This window comes from Alexandromys fortis, unplaced genomic scaffold (assembly GCF_014885135.2).
Source record: "Alexandromys fortis isolate MF-2015 unplaced genomic scaffold, M_Fortis_MF-2015_v1.1 scaffold_0, whole genome shotgun sequence".
NCBI classification, from domain to species: domain Eukaryota; kingdom Metazoa; phylum Chordata; class Mammalia; order Rodentia; family Cricetidae; genus Alexandromys; species Alexandromys fortis.
The window spans coordinates 48,378,281-48,386,438 of NW_026067949.1; positions in this window are offsets into that span (position 1 = coordinate 48,378,281).

Below are 8,158 nucleotides of genomic sequence, written 5' to 3' on the forward strand. Positions count from 1 at the left end.
TACTGTGCGCCATGCATTGTCCTACACAGAGAATGCAGCCAAACAGGCAAGTTACGCCATAGTGCTTTCTCCTACCTAGCATAGAATGACATTACTTACTGAGTAACTGAACAACAAAGAATTGAGAACACGGGTGCTGGGAAGATGGCTCAGCAGTCACAAGTGTTTACATCTACTGCAGGCTGAAGAATCTGAAAAGTCAAGGAAGACTCCCAAGAGAACATGGTGCAAGTGCTTCAAGATTGTCGTCACCACGCTCACAGTCCTCCTCTCGGTCATTGTCATTCTTTTAAGCACACACGTAATACCCACTTGACCCTCCCTCCCTCCAAGGACTAATAAAAAGGTTCCATGGAATCAGAGCTCTGCATCGGGAATTCTGAACTCACCTGGTGGTGGAGAACTGGACCTTTGGTGTCTGTCCTCTCTCTCCCTAGCACAGCTTTGCCACTGTTGTACTTTCTCCTTAGCCCCCTCACCTTGAACACTGAGGCAGGCAGATCTGAGATCAAGGCCAGCAGATCTACAAACCAAGTCCAGGCCACCCAATCTACACCAAGAGTCTACTCCAAACAGCACGGTGACTCAGAGAGCAGGACTGCTGAGAGTCCAAGGCTACCCCACGTTACAGTGTGTTCCAGGTCAAACTGGTCTTACAGTGAGTTGTTTCAAAAAGTAAGAACTTTAAAAAGCACAAACCCTGTATACATTATACTACAAAAGTTCAACTCAACTCTGCCTCGCATCACCTGTGTCTCAGGGACAAGTTACACCCTGTCCTGTTCCTCACCTGGGGGCAGATACCAAATACACGTTTCCCACAGAAGTCATCGTCTGTGTCATCTATTAGTAGTGGGTTACTGAACTAATGCCATTAATTACTGATATTCATACTGAAACCCATAAGAATTTTAACATACGCATACAGCCTTATCTTTCATGTTTCATTTAAAATGAAAATTCAAACCATTATGTTTTATGAGGAAATCTTTTGTGTACAAGTCAAAAAAAAAAAAAAAAAGGGAAGCCGTATTTTAGCAAGTCACAGGCTGTGCCCTTTCTGAGCACTTTGACTAACACCCCTTGTGGCTGCTTTAAATGGCAACTCATCCAGCAACCTCATGTCCCCGAGCCTTCTGACACAGCATCCAGCTCTGCTCCGCAGTTACAAACACCAAAGGGAACAAAGGTCTTTTTCCTTTAACATTTATTCACGTGTGCCTGTAGAGGTCAAGGAACAGCTCTATGGAAGCTGATTCTCTTCCCACATATATTCCAGGATTGAACTCAGGTCATCAAACTTGGCAGCAAGCACCTTCCCCACACTGAGCCATCTCACCAACTCAAGCTCTTAAAAGTTTTAAAACTCATTTGGCTTCATGCCTTTAAGTACAAGTCTTAGAAGCCTGAAGTAGATTTGTTATCTGAGGCCATCCTAGGCTACATAGTAGCTTACAAAAAAAAAAAAAAAAAAAAAAAAACAGATGAGTGAACCAGGCATGGTGGTACATTACCTTAGTGCTGGGACTTAGGAGGCAGTGGCAGGTGATCTCTGAGCTAGGGGCCAGCCTCAGCCACAGAGACAAAAACCCCACAAACTAAGAAAGCATAGTGACTGATGGGAAGTGTACCAGCTAATGCTTGAATGAGCTGTGGTAATCAACAGTAGCCAGCACTTGCAAAGCCACTCTGCTGGTTTAGTCCTCTAACCAGAAAAGCACATCCCAGTCACAGTCATCCTTGGCACGTCCTCTGCTACAGCACACTAACAGCCTGGGGTGCACAACACTGAACTGCACTGTTAGTGACGTGACGTTTATATGTCACCAGCAGGCACATAAAACCTGATTTTTGTATTATTTTTATTTTAGATAAGAAAAAAAAGGCACTTGATAATATAGCCACACCCATTTGAATTATTAGTGTCTTGTCTGACCTCTTGATTGTGGATCACACAGGACAAGCAGCAGTTTGTTGCCTTACAGTTTTTAGGCAAAATAATCTGAATAGTAAGAAAATTTGTCACATCTCAGACATTTTTTAACCCACAGAAAACTGGTTTAAAAACGTAGTGGTTTATAATTCTATATATAAAACATTTATCCTAGCCAGGTGTTGATGGCACACGCCTTTAATCCCAGCACTTGGGAAGCAGAGGCAGGTGGATCTCTGAGTTTGAGGCCAGCCGGGTATTCAGAGCGAGTTCCACAACAGGCTCCAAAACTTACAGAGAAACCCCGTCTCAAAAAAAGAAAAAAAAAAAACACACAAGAAGTTCTAGGCCTACACATTAGCATAATTACTAAGAAGTTAAGCACTTCAACATCACTAAACCCAGTTCCCTCATTTTACATAACAGGAAGACAAGAACCAAAAGCCTCAAAGAATGGTGAATCCTTGTGGGGAGAGGGGACTAGGGATCAAACACAGGAGCCTGTGCATACCAGGCAAATGCTATCCCGAAGCTCCACAGCCTGAGATTGGCAGTGTAGGGTTCTGAGCTCATCTACAGCACAGTAGAAGCCCAGCTGCTGCTCTGGCTGCAGGCTGAAGGGGTCTTGATACTTCCTTTTCTACACAATCTTAAGCAGAACTTAAGGGTTTTTCCAGAGAATGTGAATGTACAAGTTGAAGAACACTTCCTGGTCTCTGAGCTCAGGCTTAAGAGTAAGTGTCCTTGTTCATTTAGGTTCTCAAACTGGCTGTGGCCCTGCTCCGCACCTCCACACTAAGCAGCTCACACGCTTTTCCCCAGAAAACTCATGTCAGAAACAGAATGAGGTCTGTACACACGAGTGGCCATAATCCCATGAAAAGTTAGGAAATCGGAAAAATGACACCAACAGCTCCAACAGGATCTACACACATAGCATACTGCACAGCAGAAAATTCAAAGAACAACCAAGACAGGCTAAGTCACTAGATGCCATGAGCTACAGGGGAGTGGAGCCTCCAAGTTCCATTTGTATCAAGTCAGAAGCAGCTTGGTAGACGGTGACATTTATTCAGCACACTATGTGCTGGTAATTAGATTCTTAATCTTCCCAATAACTGAGATAATTTCCATGGCACACCCAAGATGCCTGAAGCCCAAGCTGTCACATCGAGTCCCTTGAACTACCAAAGGCTGGAAATCAACACTGAATGCTGCTGGAGGTATAGCAGGCTCTGTTGAACACAATCATGTGATCGCTCAGTCTACAGCAGAGCCCAGCACTTGGTTCATTTGTAATTTCCCAAGGTGCTTTTCTTCACTCCCTATTGCCCTCTCCACTTCTACCCTCTGAATACCAGTTTTCAACTCTCAATTACTACAGCCTCCTGGATATTAGCACAAGCACCTCAAATTTTATAGATTTCCTAACTCCAACTGTATTTTCCTTCCTTCACAAACCGCCTTGACTTTTTCTAGTTTCAGTACAAGAAACTTCAACTCTCCAGTAATCTGAAACGACCTTAACTCATCCCTTTGGCTCTTTCCAATTGAATCAGCAAATATTATAAGACTCCTTTGTCAAAGTTCTCTGTTTCATAGCTCAGGGAACCACAGACCTACAGAAACAGCTGTAGAGGACCCTGCCACATCCTAACCCTTTCTCGTGAGCCCAGCAGAAGGCTACCAGCCACTTTCCTCATTTACAACCTCACAGATACACACACCAGACATGAAGCTTGTTCCCAAGCCTCAGCAACACAATCAGACATCCTGAGACAGGGTTTTACTCTGCGGCCCTGAACTAGGTTATTTATCCGCCTTTGCCTCCTAAGATAGTATATTAAAGGAACATGCCACCATCAGGCTAGATTCAGAAATCTTAACAGGCATCTGGACTCTACCTCTAATAATACTGTCACTCTGGGATGGAACCCTCTGTATGTTTATAGCTTCATTAATAAGCATGCCTCAATTATGCCCAGGTGAGGAAGTTTTATATGGAAAAGAATGGATGTTTGGCCAGTATCAGCAGGGAAACAGCAGGCAGGACTAACACAGTATCTGTTTGCAATCATCTATCCCATTCATGTATTTGTTAAATTAGTTAACTTGTTAAAAACTACACCATGACCTGGCAAGGCCAACACGAATAAAAATCCACATTCCTCCAAAACAGTGGTTCTCAACTTTCCAAATATTTGACCCTTAGAGCTCATGTGGCGGCCCCCAAACATAGAATTTTGTTGCTACTTCATAACTAACTTTGCTAGTTACAGGATTGTTCACCACCACCACCACCTACCCCACCCACACAGGAGGCAGCAGCACACAGGTTGAGTGAGAACCACTGCTGTAAAAGAACTTAACAAGCTGATACAAGCCTGCCATCCCAATGCTTGGAAGGGGTTGAGGCAACACAGGCTCAAATTCAGGACAGCATGATCTACGTAATGAATCCCAATGGCTAGGAATGGCACGGGGCAAGACCCAATCTCAACAAGACAAAAGGGAAAACAAGACAAGAAAGGAAATGGAAGTGCCCTCTGTTTCTTGTATTTACACTACTGAAAAGATCTTGTTCAATGTTGCCAATAAACATTTAATTAAATTTACTCTCTTCTAAAAATAGTGGTCTCATTACACCCGACAACACACAAGCCAAAGACCAAACACCTTCATACATAGTCTTGTCACCCTCATGAGTGTTCTGGGGAAAACTGGAACAGCCCTTTCTAGCACTGATTCTTCAACGTGTTACACAGTTTTTGACTACTTGTATATAAACACTAAATTTCAAATGACCCAGCATTTAAAGTTTTGTGTGATGTTAAACCATTACAGTTCTCTTACCTTCTCAACTAAAAACAAGGTCTTTATTTAAAGACAACCATCCAAGAGAATAGCTTAAACTGGGGGGAAAAACGACAGTGCAAAGCATGCATGAGTGCTATAAAAGTTTAATTGTTAAGACAAAAGCACTACATTATAAACATTAAGTGATCTTTCAGAAAATAAAATTTAGTGCAAAAAATTAAAACCCCGTGAAAGCCCACTGTAAGCTCCATTTGAAGAATCTATAAGGAAGTCTCTACAATGGAAACAGTCCAGACAGAATTTGCCCAGGAATAACTTCTGAAAATGTTAAATGGTACAGAGGACATCTTATAGTTTAAAATGAAGACAACCACAGACTAAAAAAGACATGCTGACAGGTCTTAATACATAGAACTGATTGGCAGTAGCATGCTTTATAGATCAGTGATTGTGGAAGTCATTTACAAGTTTCTGGTTCCAAGTTTTATTTACTGAGTTAGCCATATCTCTACTGTAATACTCAAAAGGCCATCTTCCAAAATTTAGTAAGGATTCCATTTCAGTCTCATACCAGCTTTATAAAAAATGTGATTAAGCTCCATATAATCACGCTCATTCATACAACAACAACAAAAAAGGCAATTATGTAATTCCTTTTCTCAAGTATTTATTTAAAGCAGTTTCCATGACATGTTAAATGTCACATTCAAGTACTGGCATTAACAGATCTCGTAAGTTTCTTCCAGTATTTTCTTTCTAAAAGCAATTAAAGTAAATGAAGTAACCTTGCCTTCGAATTCTCGAGTGCAAACAGAATACAACCAATCCAATAACAAATAGATACAAATTAACTTTGAAGAGTTGCTGCCAAACATCAAGTTTCCCAAAATAGAATTCTAAAACCTTTATCACTATAGTTAATAAAAATCCCTCCCACTTTAAGTTTAAAGTAACAAATTTGGACTGCTTTAACACCTTCCCTTTACACAGAATCTAATTTTGAAACATCGTACTTGCTCTTTCTTAAACTGGGGAATGAACCCAGGGCTTCCCTCCTTAGGCACATGCCCAGGCCCTAATGCAATTTCCTAAGTTCTTTCCCCTTCACCTTCCTAAATCACATGACTCTCAGATTATCTAAGGCCATTTACATTAAAGTTGCCACAACCAAACATCCTTAAGACTCTAAGGTGCTCAGGACAAGAGGGTAAATACATAACCAGCCCAACTCCAGCAAGGCAATTTCAGTCAGCCAGTGGTTAATTCATAATGCAATGGATGACTCACGTCATTGATGAGAGGCTTGAGGTACAAACAATAAGAGTGTATCTGCCTGTAGAGAATTTAAAAACCACAAGTCAGTGTGTTCCCAACTACGGCCACTTACTGCCGCTGTCACTTGTATACTCACTAGAATGCTAACAATCTTCTGAATTATTCTTCCATGCTAGATATAGAATTACTTTATAAAAATACGTAACTTTGTCTTTATACGAGATAAAAGCAAAAACTAGAACACCTTATGGAACAACATGTTTATTCTATCTTTGAGTTAAGGTTTTTAATACATTAGCATAGCTAAAGGGAGTTTATGTGAAATAAAGAATCCCAGGCAAAACTGCCTTACAATTCACTTATGTAGATGGCCTACACACCTCTATGAAATACATTATAATCACCCTTTCCCCAATTACTAGATTACAGGCAACTAAGCGCAAATTCAACGACAGCAAATTGAATTTGCACAATTGTGTATGTAACTGGCTAGAATCACTTTACCCAAGGAAATTTTCAGACAAGAGGTCTAAACTCTGCTAAACTGTTAACAGCTTTAAAGTGGCCAGCAATGAATAAAAGATGTACTGTTATCTTTCAGCCTTGCCAAAAATTAGTTAAAAAAAAAAAAAAAGCAATCTATTGCACTATTAGGAAATTGTTCCAAAATAAATTAACTTCATTATTACTGTATTAAGCATGGACCTAGAGAGTTTAACAATGCAGGCATTATGTTCATAATCAACACAAAAACTGTGCTAGATACTGGGTTCAACCCTTCTGGTTGTCAAGAATCCTAATACCTCAACATCTGAAACACAAAATGCAAAGCACAAGGTAGTCTTAACTAAGGAAACGTTCCAAGCATAAAAGTATAACAAACTTACTCAAAATGAGCTGCCATCTCCACAACACCCCGAATTCTAACTTGGGAACAGCATACAATGAATTAACAGTCGCCCCAGTGCCCAAAGGATAGATATGGCTACATGGCCTGACTCTAATACACACTAAGTTTAGGCAAAGAATTTTTAAAAAGGAGAAACAGAACCCCAGGAAGAGAAGTAAACTCAGCTGGTAGTAGATACCTAGTAAACCAAGATACAGTTCTACCCAGAACTAAAAATCAAAGCTACCTAACAGTCTACCAAGAACATGTTTCTATACTGAACTCCAATTCTAAAAGGGTAATGAGCTGTCAACATTTAATTTTCCTGCCTTATTTCCCTCCCTCAAGCTTTTCACCACTAACATGTACAACACACACACAACCAACTTTATTGAAATTCTATACTGAATAGCAGGCATTTTTTAAAAATGTGGGCAGTGGGGGACAAATAAGAGGAAATAAGCTTTCTAAGTTTAAGAGTTTATGAACAAATGTTAAGAAAACAGTTTTCTGTGAGCATGGAGGGGATTTCAAATTACCCCTGCAGAGCCCCCAATGACAGAAGTGGTAGCCCAAGCACTGGTACACGTATGGGTAATGAACAAAACCAAGGACTGGTTTAAAGTCTGACGTCACCCAAGACCACCAGATATTCCAGCAGCCAACGGACTCTCATTCTGACAAGAAACTAGTGTCTGAAAGCAGTTGCAATGGTTTTCTGAACACATCTGCCTTCTTCCCTCTATGAGATGAGAACACCGCAACCCAGATGCTCACCCTTCAGGCAGGGTGGAAACTCGCGCAAGCCTAACCAGAGTATAAAAAATATCTATCTAGAGGTTCATTCTTATAGTGTGAGCCAAGGATCACTTAGCATCTCATGAAAATTCTCAACAGGAAGAAGTCCAAGCAATAAGATGTAAAGCAAAATGCCTTTGGTGTTCTGTCTTCCTGAGCTGGGTTCTTGCCAATGTTCAGGTCAGCCTTGAAATGAGCTCAATGAATCCACTTCAGCCTTCCCAGGATTGAGATTACAGGATTATCCTATCAGTAAAAGCCTTAGAAGAAGAAAAAAGATGAAGGGCACACATAAGATTAATTATAATAGGTTGGAGAAGAGCGTCTGAGAAATCCTAAGGTGAAATGTTTTAAATTTAAATTGTAGAAATTGATAAAAAGTTGCCCAGGTCTCATGATCAACCAAGAACCAAAGTGGTAGGAGGAATACTCCCAGGAAGTTCTTC